Source organism: Lynx canadensis, chromosome B1 (genome assembly GCF_007474595.2).
Source record: "Lynx canadensis isolate LIC74 chromosome B1, mLynCan4.pri.v2, whole genome shotgun sequence".
Taxonomy (NCBI): Eukaryota; Metazoa; Chordata; class Mammalia; order Carnivora; family Felidae; genus Lynx; species Lynx canadensis.
In genome coordinates this window covers 29629938-29643218 of record NC_044306.2, presented here as the reverse complement: position 1 = coordinate 29643218, position 13281 = coordinate 29629938, and the positions used below count along the sequence as shown (strand labels likewise).

The following is a 13281-nucleotide window of genomic DNA, read 5'->3' as shown; positions in this document are numbered from 1 at the left end:
AATCACCCTCGTTTTTATTCAAGCAAAACAAAACATAAAGGAAATTAAGTTACTCCCTAAGAATTTACTATTTTTACTGTGATTTACTGCCTAGAAGCAATACGACAATAAAGCTGTAATTATCTACAGCTCTTGAAAAGAGATAAGCCCTCTATGAGTATTTCTATTTATGTGTCCCACTCCACCATTACTAAAGCTTGCTTTATTATTTTTTTAGTTTTTTTTTTTTCCTGATTGTCAGCATATGAGTTAAACACAGAGTTAATGCAATCTTCCAAAGGCATCTCTTTGTCCATATTTTCAACGTTACCCAGAGGTTAACTGTCTAGATGAATGGGGAAAGAAAGCAGGGCTCACTTCTCCACTGTGTATCAAACTGGGTAAAGCCTTATTTCATCTACCACTCAAGGAATGACAAAATGCATACTAGCTAAACATTGCATCGTTGTGGGTCCCCGTGCAGCCAAGGCTCATCGGAGATTTGCATTCCAATTTTCTGCAGAAGCTACAATACAGTAACAATATATAGATTAGAAATATGCATTACCTTTATTTTTAAAAGTGGTTAAAAAAATCATTTCTTTTTTCATGCATCCACAGAGGGTAGGTTAAAACTCCGGAGGAGGGCTGGCGGCCACGCGATGCCACTGTTGGCCAACACTCTAACAGATAAAACTCATCATTTTTTTTTTTTTTTTAAATCACGAATTTAGAATCTGTTAGAAACTGTGTGTTGTGGACTGTGATGAATTGCATATTGCTTTTGTAATTCTTTATGGTAAAAAGCCCCAGGTTTCGGGCATCCAGAGCCGACCAGATTGGCTCCACCTGAGGGACACAGGGCCTGGGATTCCCTCCCAGCTAGCTGCAGTGACATCACAGGCGAGCTCCTTCGCGCCGGCGCCGGGTTGGAGCGGAGCGGGGGAGGCGCGGGGGAGCGCCGGGAGGGGCGTCGCCGGGAATTTCCAGGGAAACACTGCAGCAGATGGCCTGCCTGGCTGAGCTTCAGTGACACATCTGCAGCACGGCTGGTGGGGAGGAGATTTTTGGAAAATCTATGCTTCTCAGGTCCAGCTAGTTCTGAGATATATATAGAGCTGAGATATATGTTATATATAATTTCATTTAATCAACGTTTTTACCACCACCACCACCACCACCACCCCCAACTTCTTTTACTTCTGAAAATGAGGTTTCCGTTTTTGTTGCAGGGACATTATGTGAAGGATCCCAAGGCACTAACCAACGCTAAACCCCTACGTGCCCCACTTCCCAGCCCTTCCCCCAGCACCGCGCGGTTGTTTTTTTTTTTTTTTTTTTCCCCCTTGCCAGTTACATTATGCAGGCTGTCAAGGTGGCCTGTGGAATACAAGGGCAAATGTTGCTAAGGTAACAGGATTGAAAACCTGTCTGCAGAAGCAGATGCTTTATAACCTGGGGTTTCCCTCATTTGCATTTAAAGGCTCCTGAGCCATAGCCTCAAAGCAAGCCAAGTCCTTGAAGCTAAAATAAGATTTTTTTTTTAATGTCATCTGATAAGTCACTGAGCAACTTGCACCACCCCGCGAGGTTGAATAAGTGCAGGAAAAATACCAGGTGCTAGTAATTCCCAATGTGTTGGTCAAAGAGCTGATGCATTTAAGAGCACCCCTCTTCCCCCCACTTTCTCAACTTAAACCCTGGGAGGAATTAGGACTTCCCTCTTCTTCTCCTTCTTTTTTTTTTTTTTTCCTTCCAGATTGCCCTTCACAGCATTCTCAAAGGTTAAACTTCTAACAGTCTGGGATGTATCTTTCCGATTTTCTGGTGATCTAAGAATGCTTTCTTGCGCATTTGCAACAAGGAGATAAAGAATGGTCTGTGGCAAAGCTCAGATTTGAAACAAGTGGAAAAATCCCTTAGGCTAGGTGAAATTCAGGAATTTTGATATTATTTAACAATTAAATAAACAAGATTTTTGAGATGCCTTTGACTACCAGAGATATCTTTATAGGTAGGGTCAGATCACTGCATTCAACACAAGCCAGATGTAATTCCAAGAATGAGCTACAATAACCAAGCAGAAGAAACTGTATTTGGTTGACTTGCTTCTTTAAAAAAAGATTGGATCATAATTCTTTCGAATGAAACATATTAAGTATTTGCCAGTGTTTCAGCTCCATCTTAAAGGGGTCCCAAATGTGTATGAACAGAGCAGACAAATAGGCACTTGTAACCCATACAAAAAGGCAAATAGGCACTTGTAACCCATACAAAAAGTCAGATTCATAAGTGGTTTCTAACAAATCACATGGGTTGAAAATTCAGTGATACATAATTATGAAAATAGAATCATAAGAGCAACAAATGACAGGTTTTGAAGACTGGGCATCCATTTTTTTAATGTTTATTTATTTTTGAGAGAAAGGGGGAAGAGAGAGAGAGAGAGAGAGAGAGAGAGAGAGAACTAGGGGGTGAGCAGGGGAGGGGCAGACAGAGGAAGCTAGAGAATCCCAAGGCAGGGCTCAACCCCACAAAACATGAGTGATATCATGACCTGAGCCAAAATCAAGAATCAGACGCTTAACTGACTGAGCCACCCAGGCGCCCCTGGGCATCCATTCTTGGTGGAACATTTCACTAAGTTTTGAAATGGTTTTATGAATGAGCCTCTTCACTCTCCAAAACCTGAATGTAGATTTCTTTGTTTTTCTGCCAAAGCTCAATAAAACTCCATTACATAAGAGAGAAAAGAGCACGTCTGGTGCCAGAGATGTTTATTTCACACGGGTGACATTTTCTGATCTCCATTTATGATGGTAGAAATAAGTCACATTGCCAACTATAGCATCATGTGACTGACTCAAATTTAAATTCCTAAATCATAACAAGTACAAATTTAAACACATTAGAAATCATGACTTCTAAAGGATCAGCCACATTTCAATACATTTTTGAAATCGTATTTCTGAATCACCTAAAAGCAGCAAAAGCTGTCTGCTTAACTATTCATACTACCAAATTTTTAGTAAGTTATATTCTAATACCACCAGCACGGGGACTGGCAGAAAATACACACTGAATAAGTATGTTTCCTGATTCTGAATATGTCATTACCAATGGTGCTGACATGTGCTCCCAATATGGGTAAGAACTTGGGATACCAAGGGAAATCCTGCTCTTCCTCTTTGGAATGAAAGATGGTTATAGACTCTGTGCCAAAGGAGGTTCAGCCTCATTTTGCATCCTTTAACCTCTAAATGCTGTCAAAGGCAGGCCTTAAATACATACATACACTATGTTTTTGGATACACACCATAAAGAAGTGACTCACAGAATGTTAGCATTTGAAAGGACCCTAGCAATCCTCTGATTCAGCCCGTTCAGTTTACAGATGAGGATAAGCGCCTGGCTCTGTCGAGGCCAGGGAAGGAAAACCAGTCCTAAGTGTCATTTCTCATGGATGGCCCAGAGGCGAGAGCAGGTGCCTCATACTACGTATTCTGTGGCCCTTAGTAGCCTCCCTCCCTGAGCTAGGACTTGCAGTAGGGGCCAGAGATATTTTCAATGCAGAGTTCATTCTGAGGTAGCCTTCTAGTCGGGCTTGACCTGAAAAGAAGGGTGATGGACACACATTCTTGGAGCTTCCCAAACCCAGTCTTCGACTTCTTCTGGTGTCAAGTGTTCACCCCTCCAGTCCTTTAATGCTAAGGTCCCCATCACTTCCTGTTGTGTCCCACCTCATCCACTTCACTTTTTATACCCCAGCATGATCTCTACACATTTGGGTTTCCAAACATTGGGCAAGAATTAGATTTCTAAAACATCATCTTAATAATGCCACTATTTGGCTCAAGAACTTCCAAAAACTCCTTATTGTTGAAGAGAACTGTAAATCATGTTTCGAACATGGTTAATAAGGAGGTGGTAAGGTATACAGGAAGGATTGGAGGCCTGACTTCAACACCTACAGATTTTAACTTAAGCAAGTCACTATTTCATCATCTGTCAAAAACTGTCATGTTATAAATGATGGTTTTCTTGGCTGGAGGGGCAGGGACTCTGTTTTATGTGACGTTATCTGGATAGGACATAGTTTAGAGCCTGGCACGTGTCAGAAGTGCACTGGAATGTAAACTCCACGAGGGCAGGGATTGTTGCCTGCTTTATCTGATGATATACCATGAATGTCTAGAACACTGCCTGACACAGTCTCAGTACTCAATGAATATTTCCAGAATTGCATGTTTAATTACAAAATGAGTAAGTAGGGGCGCCTGGGTGGCTCAGTTGGTTAAGTGTCTGACTTCAGCTCAGGTCATGATCTCACAGTTGAGGGCTCTGAGCCCTGCATCTGGCTCTGTGCTGACAGCACAGAGCCTGGTGTCTACTTAAGATTCTATGTCTTCCTCTCTCTCTGCCCCTCCCCCTCTTGTTCTCTCTCTCTCTCTCTCTCTCTCTCTCTCTCTCTCTCTCTTTCTTTCTCTCTCTCTCAAAAATAAACACTAAAAATTTTTTTAAATGAATAAGTAAATTTAATAAATGAATATGGGGACATTTCTGGCACAGAGGTGTTCTGAATTATTGATGATTCCTCCCTTTCTCCCACCTGGTTTCCTCCAATGAGTGATTTTTAAAAGGCTCAGCTTTTTAATTTTTTTTTTTTAAATAAGAGGATTTAATAAGAGCATCCTATTCATAAAAGGATGGAAATTATACTATCAAAAGAATTTGCACAGTAGATACAGGGGAAAAAAAGGACTTCTCTGGTATTAAATAAACTCTCCCAGAGGAGCTTTGAAATAACCAACTCTTGGCCTAGAAAAACTGGCTGGCACTGTGTTGACTAACAGGGTAACTAATGCCGGGTAACTAACACTTCTTTGGCTTCATCTTCGGTTGTGCATTAGAACCCCCAGGGAACTTTTGCCTCTGCTCTTCTCCAGACCAATCAAATCAAACTTTGTAGAATGGACCACACTTTAAAAAGTGCCTCAAATGTTTTTAATGAGCAAAGAAGGCTGAAAAACATTGCCTTAAAGATGAATGATAATATAAATTTGGTTTGGGATTATAATTACTTTGAATGGGCTGATTCCAACCAGTACACTTTGTCCTAACGTGGCTCATGTGACTATGGAGGTGGACAAGCCCAAGGTCTGCAGAAATGAAGTCGCAGTTTGAATCTAAAGATGGAAGCTACTGTAGAACCAGGAAGAGCCAAGATGTTGTAGTTCAAAGTTCATCAGGCAGGAGAATTCTTACTCTGGGGAAAGTCAACTTTTTGTTCTAATCAGTCTTTCAACTGAGGCCCAAAATATTATAGAGGGCAATCTGCTTTTCTGCTTTACTTGCTCTAGTGATTTAAATGTTAATCGCATTCAAACACACCGTACAGAAACATCGAGAATGATGTTTGTCCAAATATCTGGGTACCCCTCAGCCCAGTCAAGCTGACACCTAAAATTAACCATCCCACTAGGTACCTAGAATTCTATCCTGGGAACAAAGTTGAATTTATAGAAAAAATAATGATCTTATTAAAGCTAATTTAAAAACCTACCTATCTAGAATAAATATGGGGCACAAAGAACATTTTAAACAACCACTTTTAATAAGTTTATTTTTAGTAGTCACTTGGTAATTACTTTTACATCACATACCATCAAATCATAGTATATAAACAACAAAGGGAAATCACTGTATTTCAAATCACTCTTGGCTTTATTTGAAGTAATTCTTGATATTTAAAACAAATGTATCTAAGAACTTCGCTGAAAAATACTTTGTTTATGTGCAATATTTTCTTGGCAAGTGTTAAAATTACAACTGTCAACCTCCATACTCAGTTGTAGCATTTCTCCAATTACACAGTTAGGACTTTGGGCAAGATAACAAATCTCCCTGAATCTTAATTTTTCTTATCTACTCTATTCCGGCTAATTTGGTAATTTAAGATATTTATGGTAATTTAGCCCCAAAGCCTTGATACGCTCAGGATTACGAGTCTAGTTTGTGACACAGGCAATACTTGAATTCAGGCAGTTCTTTTGATGTCCTCTGTTCACCAGTACAATTATTTGCATTAAGAATTACTGGCTAGCTGTGGGCTTATTCAGTATGTAAAAACGCGAACAACAGTCATAGTTGACCCAGACTTTTCCGGTTATATATTTAAATAAGAATAATTGCACAGAGTTAAGAGTTTCAAAATTATCTTGTCTGAGTGGTAGCTAGGTCTGTGAAGTATTGTGGAATTTTCTGAAGAGTCCATTTTATGGTGAAAGGTAGTTCCATGTAAGGGTATTCTTATAAGACTTTGGGTTATTAAAAAGAAGACAATGAAAGAGTCTGGAAAACACAAAGAACCAAACTGTTCAGGAAAAATGAGAAATCTTCAGACAATTAAAAATTTACTTTTAAGTCCAATGGATTTGTGAAACTGAACCCTAGAACCAAAAATATTCAAAATTTTTAAAAATTATATAAAGGTTCTTGGTAAACCATAAAACACTCTGCCAGCATGTTCTATGGTGTCCTGTAAGAGGAACTGGTCATGTAAGCAAAGTCAAAAGGTTTCTTTAAGACTCTCTAGGGCTTTTGGGGCGCCTGGGCGGCTCAGTCGCCGTAAGTGTCGGACTCTTGATTTTGGCTCAGTTCGTGAGTTGGAGTCCCACGTGGGGCTCTGCACTGTGTCAGTGTGGAGCCTGCTTGGAATTCTCTCTCCCTCTCTCTCTCCCCCCCTACCCACTCATGCGTGTGTGTTCTCTCAAATAAACTTAAAAAAATTTTTTTAAAGACTCTTTAGGGCTTTTGATGGGCTAATGCATGTAGTGAATCTCTACTGAGTAAGTATACGGGCGGTAGATTCAGGCTGTGCCACTACTGTGTGATTCTGGGCAAGCTGCTTAACCTCTCTGAGCCACAGTTTCATCATGTATAGAAGCCCAATAGGCTCCTCACAGGTGCGTGGGGATTTAACGAAATGAGGTATGTAAAGCACTAAAGGGTGTCCAGCACACAGCAAACGCTCAGGGGTATAAACTGTAGTGCGTGGATCTCCAGTTCCTTCTTAGTATGGCCGCAGAGATGTTAACGGCCAAAACTCTGCGCGGTCAGTGTCCAGGCTACCTGGTGGTTACAATAAATGAATATTACTCTAAATTATAGCTTTGTGAAAGGGGAGTTAGCACATGCAGGGCTTCGCTATCTTTTGTGACCACATAGTTACTTTTGCTGAATTTTACAGAACTAGTGGTCGGAGAGTTGTGAAATACTGCCTGCTGCAACGTAAGATGTTATAATTTATTCCTAAAGTGAGGTTGTCAGATTTAGCTCAGAAAAATATGAATTTCAGATAGACAATATATATTTTTAGTGTACGTAAGCATGGGACATAATTATGTTAGAAGTCATTCATTGTTTATCTTAAATTCCAATTTGACGGGGTACCTTACATTTTATCTGGCAACCCTACTCTACACTTTCTTTTAGAATACCTACCAGGAAGATCTGAAGTAGAGAAAGGGAATAGGGCCTTTGGCCAAATCAGCAAGTCCCCACATAATTTCCACAGCACTTAACCTATTCTGCCTTCTTTGCAGTATAATATTTTAGCTGTCTCCCTCATTAGGCTGTGAATTATATAAGCAGTGGGCACTGACTCAATTTATTTTTTACATGGTGCTTAGAGCACAGGAAGTGCCCAGCAGGTTTGTTTTGTTTAATTGAATTAAACTCAACCATTGATTTTCTGACTTTTGTTTAAAACACACACACACACACAAACAGGGGCGCCTGAGTGGCTCAGTAGTTGGGCATCAGACTCCAGGTCAAGTCATGATCTCATGGCTAGTGGGTTTGAGCCCTACGTCAGGCTCTGTGCTGACAGCTCAGAGCCTGGAGCCTGCTTCAGATTCTGTGTTTCACTCTGTCTGCCCCTCCCCTGCTCAGGCTCTGTCTCTCTCTCCTTCAAAAATAAATAAACATTAAAAAAATTAAAAAAAAACAAAACATGTTCTTTATAGATAACTTGAAGAAAGCAAAGACATAAAAGGAAAACAATCCAAATGCTAACATCCAAAGAAACGCAATATTAATATTTGTATAATCTATCAGTCTGTTGAGAATGAAATCATTTTTCTACAGAATGGTTTTAATGGATATATAATATCTATTTAACCAGTGTAATTGCTTCAAATTTGACTCTACTGAAAATGATGGGATAAACATGCTTCAAGATAAATCTTTGTATAGATCTCTAACTCCTTATTTGAAGTACATACTGATGAGTCAAGGCTATTACTGAGGGGAGATATTGCTACCTGCTATAGACCATATGTCAGTGTCTCCCCAAAATTGATACATTGGAACCCAAGAGAGATGGGCCTCTGGAAGATCATGACTTCTTGAGGTTGGAGCCCCCATGATGAGATGAGTGTCCTCATAACACGACGAAGAGAGCCAGCCTTTCCTTTCCCACCATGGGAGGATATAAGGAGAAGACAGCCATCTGCAAACCTGCAATAAGGCTCTCACCAGAGAGAGGATCTGCCAGTGCCTACATCTTGGACTTTACAACTTCCCAAACTGTGAGAAATAAATGTTTCTTATTTAAGCCACCCAGTCACAATGGTAATTTGTTATAGAAGCCCGAGCTAAGGCACTATCCAAGGACAGATCCTTTGGAACATCAGTGATTTCAAAATTGCCCTATGAAAGGATATGGCGCCTGAATAGACAATCACCAGAAAAGAAACAGTTACGGCGGACAAAAATCTAGCCCTTCACCCTGCACACCTCAACCTATTAAGCCGAGGTGGTGTTATTCCCAGTTCTAAACCTTCAAGAATGGATAACTCCAGTATTTAAACTGTTTCATAGTTTAGAATATGAAACTTCCGGGGCACATGAGTGGCTCAGTGGGTTAAACATCCGACTTCAGCTCAGGTCATGATCTCATGTTTTGTGAGTTCAAGCCCAGTGTTGGGGTCTGGGCTGACAGCTCAGAGCCTGGAGCCTGCTTCGGGTTCTGTGTCTCCCTCTCTCTCTGCCCCTCCCCCCTCACACTCTGTCTCTCTCTCAAATATAAATAAACATTAAAAAAATTAGAATATGAAACTTCCCAATTTATTTTCCCAGGCCAACAAACCCTGATACCATTTCACAGCACAAAGCAAATTTAAAATAGTCTCCAATATGACTGTAGAAAAGCTCTAAATAAAATCATCCAATCAAATTTAACCATGTGGTCAACGAATAAAATAAGAACCAATAAGATTTGAAGAATAAGTTGATTCCAATTAGGAACTAGATTTATCGTTCCTAGCAGCTCACAACCAGATTAAAGAAGAAAAGTTATACATTCTTCTTGATGGTGCGAGAAAAATCATTTGATTAAATTCAAAATATGGTCCCGATAATAATCCTTACTGAGGAATTCGATAAAACTTGTTTCATATAGTAAAGTGTAATAGTTTAATAATAGCGTAACTAGTGGAAGCCTATGGCAAACATTGTGTCCAATATGGTAGCTACTAGCCACATGTAGCTACTTAATTTCAAATTAAAATTAAGTGAAATAAAAATTCAGATTTTTCAGTCACTCCAGTCACCACTGGATGGTGCACCTATGAACCCCTTCCATTCTACACAGTTCTCTTTGATGGTACTTCTATAGATGACCCAGAGCAGATCCCAGATGTATGTGGAACTGTGAAAACTTAATGACAGCTAACTTTCTTGAATACTCCTAAAGTGCCTGGCACCATTTAAAGTGTTTTATAAGTATATTATTTAATCCTCACATGGTATAATAATAATGACAATGTTATTCATTTTAAAGTCATGAAATTAGAGGGGCAGGAAAGATGAAAAATTAATCAGAATTTACATAAATTTTAAGTGGCAAAGCTGCCATTGAAATACAGAAGTCTGACTCTAGAAACACACTTTTTATAGTGAAGGTACACAGCATCCCTGTGTTAAAGGTGACAATTCAAATGAGTGGGCAGAGAATAAAATACTCACTAAATGGCGTTATAGCAAATGGCCATCCATTTGGGAAAAAATTAACTTAAATACATACTTCACATTGTTTAAAAGATATAGCCATAAATACATAAAATGGGTAAAAAATATAATTCTAAGAAATTAAAGTCATAAAAGCTCTAGGAGAAAGCATAGTATTTTTATTTTCTAATTTTCTATTTATTTTTTAATGTTTATTATTTATTTTGAGAGGGAGAGAAAAAGACACAGAGAGGGAGACAGAGAGCAGAGTAGGAGCAGAGAGAGGGAGAGAGAGAGAGAATCCCAAGCGGGCTCTGAACCACCAGCACAGATCCTGATGTGGGGCTCGACCCCATGAACTTTGAGTTACGACCTGGACCAAAACCAAGAGTTGGATGCTTAACCGACTGAGCCCCCAGGTGCCCCAAGCACAGTATTTTTATACTTTTGGGAAGAGCAATTCCCAAGAAAAGAAAAAGCTCAGAAACTTTAAATAAAGAGATTGATAAATTTATGCACATAAAAATTAAAAACTGCTATGTGACGAAAGAAAGTATAATCATGGTTAAATGACAGCCAGAGAATGGTGGAAGGTATCTGAAACAAAAATAAAGTGTTAGTACTTACAGAGAGGTTACGTAAATCTGTTGGAAAAAGGCAAACAGCCTTGCAAAAAAATAGGCCTAATATACTGGCAAATTTCTCTGGGAAGAAGAAATAGAAATGGCCAATAAAAACGTGAAAAGACGTTCAAGTTCACTGATAATCAGAGAAATGACAAGGAAAACAAGACACCATAATTCACCCATTAGACTGGACGATGTTCAAAGGGATAGCGCGTGCAGTGAGTGCTATGCATGGTGTGGCGCATGCAACTCCTCAGAAACTACGGTCAGTTGTGTCAATTGATATGCAATGCATTCTAGAGGGCAATGGCCCTCACATTTTAAAGCGAGGATGTCTTTAGTCCAGCATTCCACTTCTGGGACTCTAACAGGTGACAAAGATTTATGCCTAAGCGATTTTCTTGGCATGGCAACATTGTTTAGAAAATAGGAAAACTGTTAACAACCTAAATACCTTTCAATCAGTGAATGATTACATAAACCTACTTCACCCACATTGTGACATGCATGCATTGCTTTGAAAAAGTGACATGCGTGTACTTGACACTCGGAACTATCTCTGAGATAATACTGTTTATGTGAAAAAGCAAAACAAAGCAGCAGTCCACCCCCACCCTCCAATTTATCTATGCTTGCAACAGAGGACTGTGAGATCGTACACCAAACTGACACAGTTATCTCTGAGAAGTGCGATTTGGGCCAGGGGGGGCACTGAGGTTGGGGGCAGGGGGCACTTAGCTTCTCTTCTCTTTTTACTCGTTATACTTAGGTATTGTTTTTATGTTTTATAGAGAAGGTGTATTATTATTGTGATCAACCAAGAAAAAAGGGGAAAAATCCCACAAATGTACCGAACAAATTAGTGCCCAGTATGTACCATCTCTTCTCACTCACTTCTTCCCCCGTTTCCCTGAACAGATAGTCTATCTGTGGATGAAGAGGAAAGAGGGAACATCACAGGAATGATCTGACTTGGGCTGCTGCTCCAGATGGACGTAAAGCAGAGTTTAATGGCTACTGGCGACTGTGAGACCCTCTTTCCGCAAACAGAGTCTTTTAAGTCCCCTTTACCGGTCCTTAATAAATCTGACCGGCGGATGCTACTACAGCGGCTAAATGAGATGGTCTGTGGAGTTGGAGAAAGAAAATCTACTTGGTGTATGCTTTCGACCACTGTGGCTTCTGTGATGAAGTTCATCTTTTCTTAGCTTAAAAGTATCAGAGCTGGCTGCACTGTGGCCTTAGACAAGTCCGTGTCCTAGAGGTAGTTTTGTGTGGCAGAGGGGAAGGGGGAAAACAACACCTTATAACAGGAGTTCTCAAAGTGTGGTGCGGGGTTCCTCAGAGATCCCTAGACCTTTCCTGGCAGTCTGTGAGGTGACTAGTATTTTCATAACAATAATAGGGTGTGATTTGCTGGTTTCAGTCTTACTCTTCTGCAAATCTACAGTGGGATTTTCCAGTGGCTACATGACATGTGATGACATGTGATTGTTCTGGTGACTAATAAAAATGTGTCTTTGGGTATTCTTCATTAAAAAAAAAAAAGAAGAAGAAAACAACTCTCTGGGGTCTTGGAGTGTAAAGGGGTTCTCAGACCAAAAAGTTTAAGTACTGATGCTTTACAGCATCTTCAGGCTACGTTCTGGCTTCACTAGTAATTTCTTCAAGAATTAATCCTTAACAAAATACTTCCTAATCATTTGTGTTCATCATATTGTGTAGGAACCATGTAAAGAAGTTCATTTGCAGGAGAGGGAGTTAAGATGGTGGAGAAGTCGGGGGGCCCAGATTTTCCTCATCCCTCAAACACAGCTGTACTGAGGTCAGATCACTTGGATCACCCAGGAAATAGGTCTGCAGAGTGGCAGAAGGACCTCCACGGCTGGAGAGAGACAACTCGTCAGGATTCAGGGTTACTGCAACAAACTAACCAAAGCACACCTAGTTAAGGTCCAAACACTCCACCAGGACAAGCAAGGAGGAGCTCTGCAGAGGACTGACCGGTGGGAAAGAGCAGACAATACACAACAGCAGAGTGCAGGCAACATACACCAGAAACACTTCCTGGAGGGCCAGGCCCTGGACAGTGGATGACCCCTTTTTACTACAGAGGTACTCTCAGATGCAGAAAGCAGAACAAGCTTTCAAAACATGCAAAAGACAGGGGCGCCTGGGTGGCTCAGTCGGTTAAGTGTCTGACTTCGGCTCAGGTCATGATCTCGCGCTCCTGAGTTCGAGCCCCACGTCGGGGTTTGTGCTGACTGCTCAGAGCCTGGAGCCTGCTTCTGATTCTGTGTCTCCCTCTCTCTCTGACCCTCCCCTCATTCATGCTCTGTCTCTCTCTGTCTCAAAAATAAATAAACGGTAAAAAAAATTTTAAAAAAACATGCAAAAGACAGAAACTTAGCTAAAATGACAAGATAGAGGAATTCTCCCCAAAAGAAATGTCAAGAAGAAAGTACAGCCAGAGAATTGCTGAAAACAGATATAAACAATATATATGAATACAAATTTAGAATAAAAGTCATAAGACTACTAGCTGGGCTTGTAAAAAGCATAGAAGACACCAGAGAAACCCTTGCTACAGAGATCAAAGACCTAAGAACTAGTCAGGATGAATTTTAAAATGCTATACCTGAGATGCAAAACAAAGATACAGTGA

General features: G+C 40.2%; 1 protein-coding gene across 2 annotated transcripts in view; it reads right to left on the bottom strand.

Annotated features, from left to right (window-relative positions):
* Positions 1-13281, bottom strand: part of NRG1 (neuregulin 1) — a 1119525-nt gene that overhangs the window by 516376 nt on the left and 589868 nt on the right. The window lies entirely within an intron of this gene.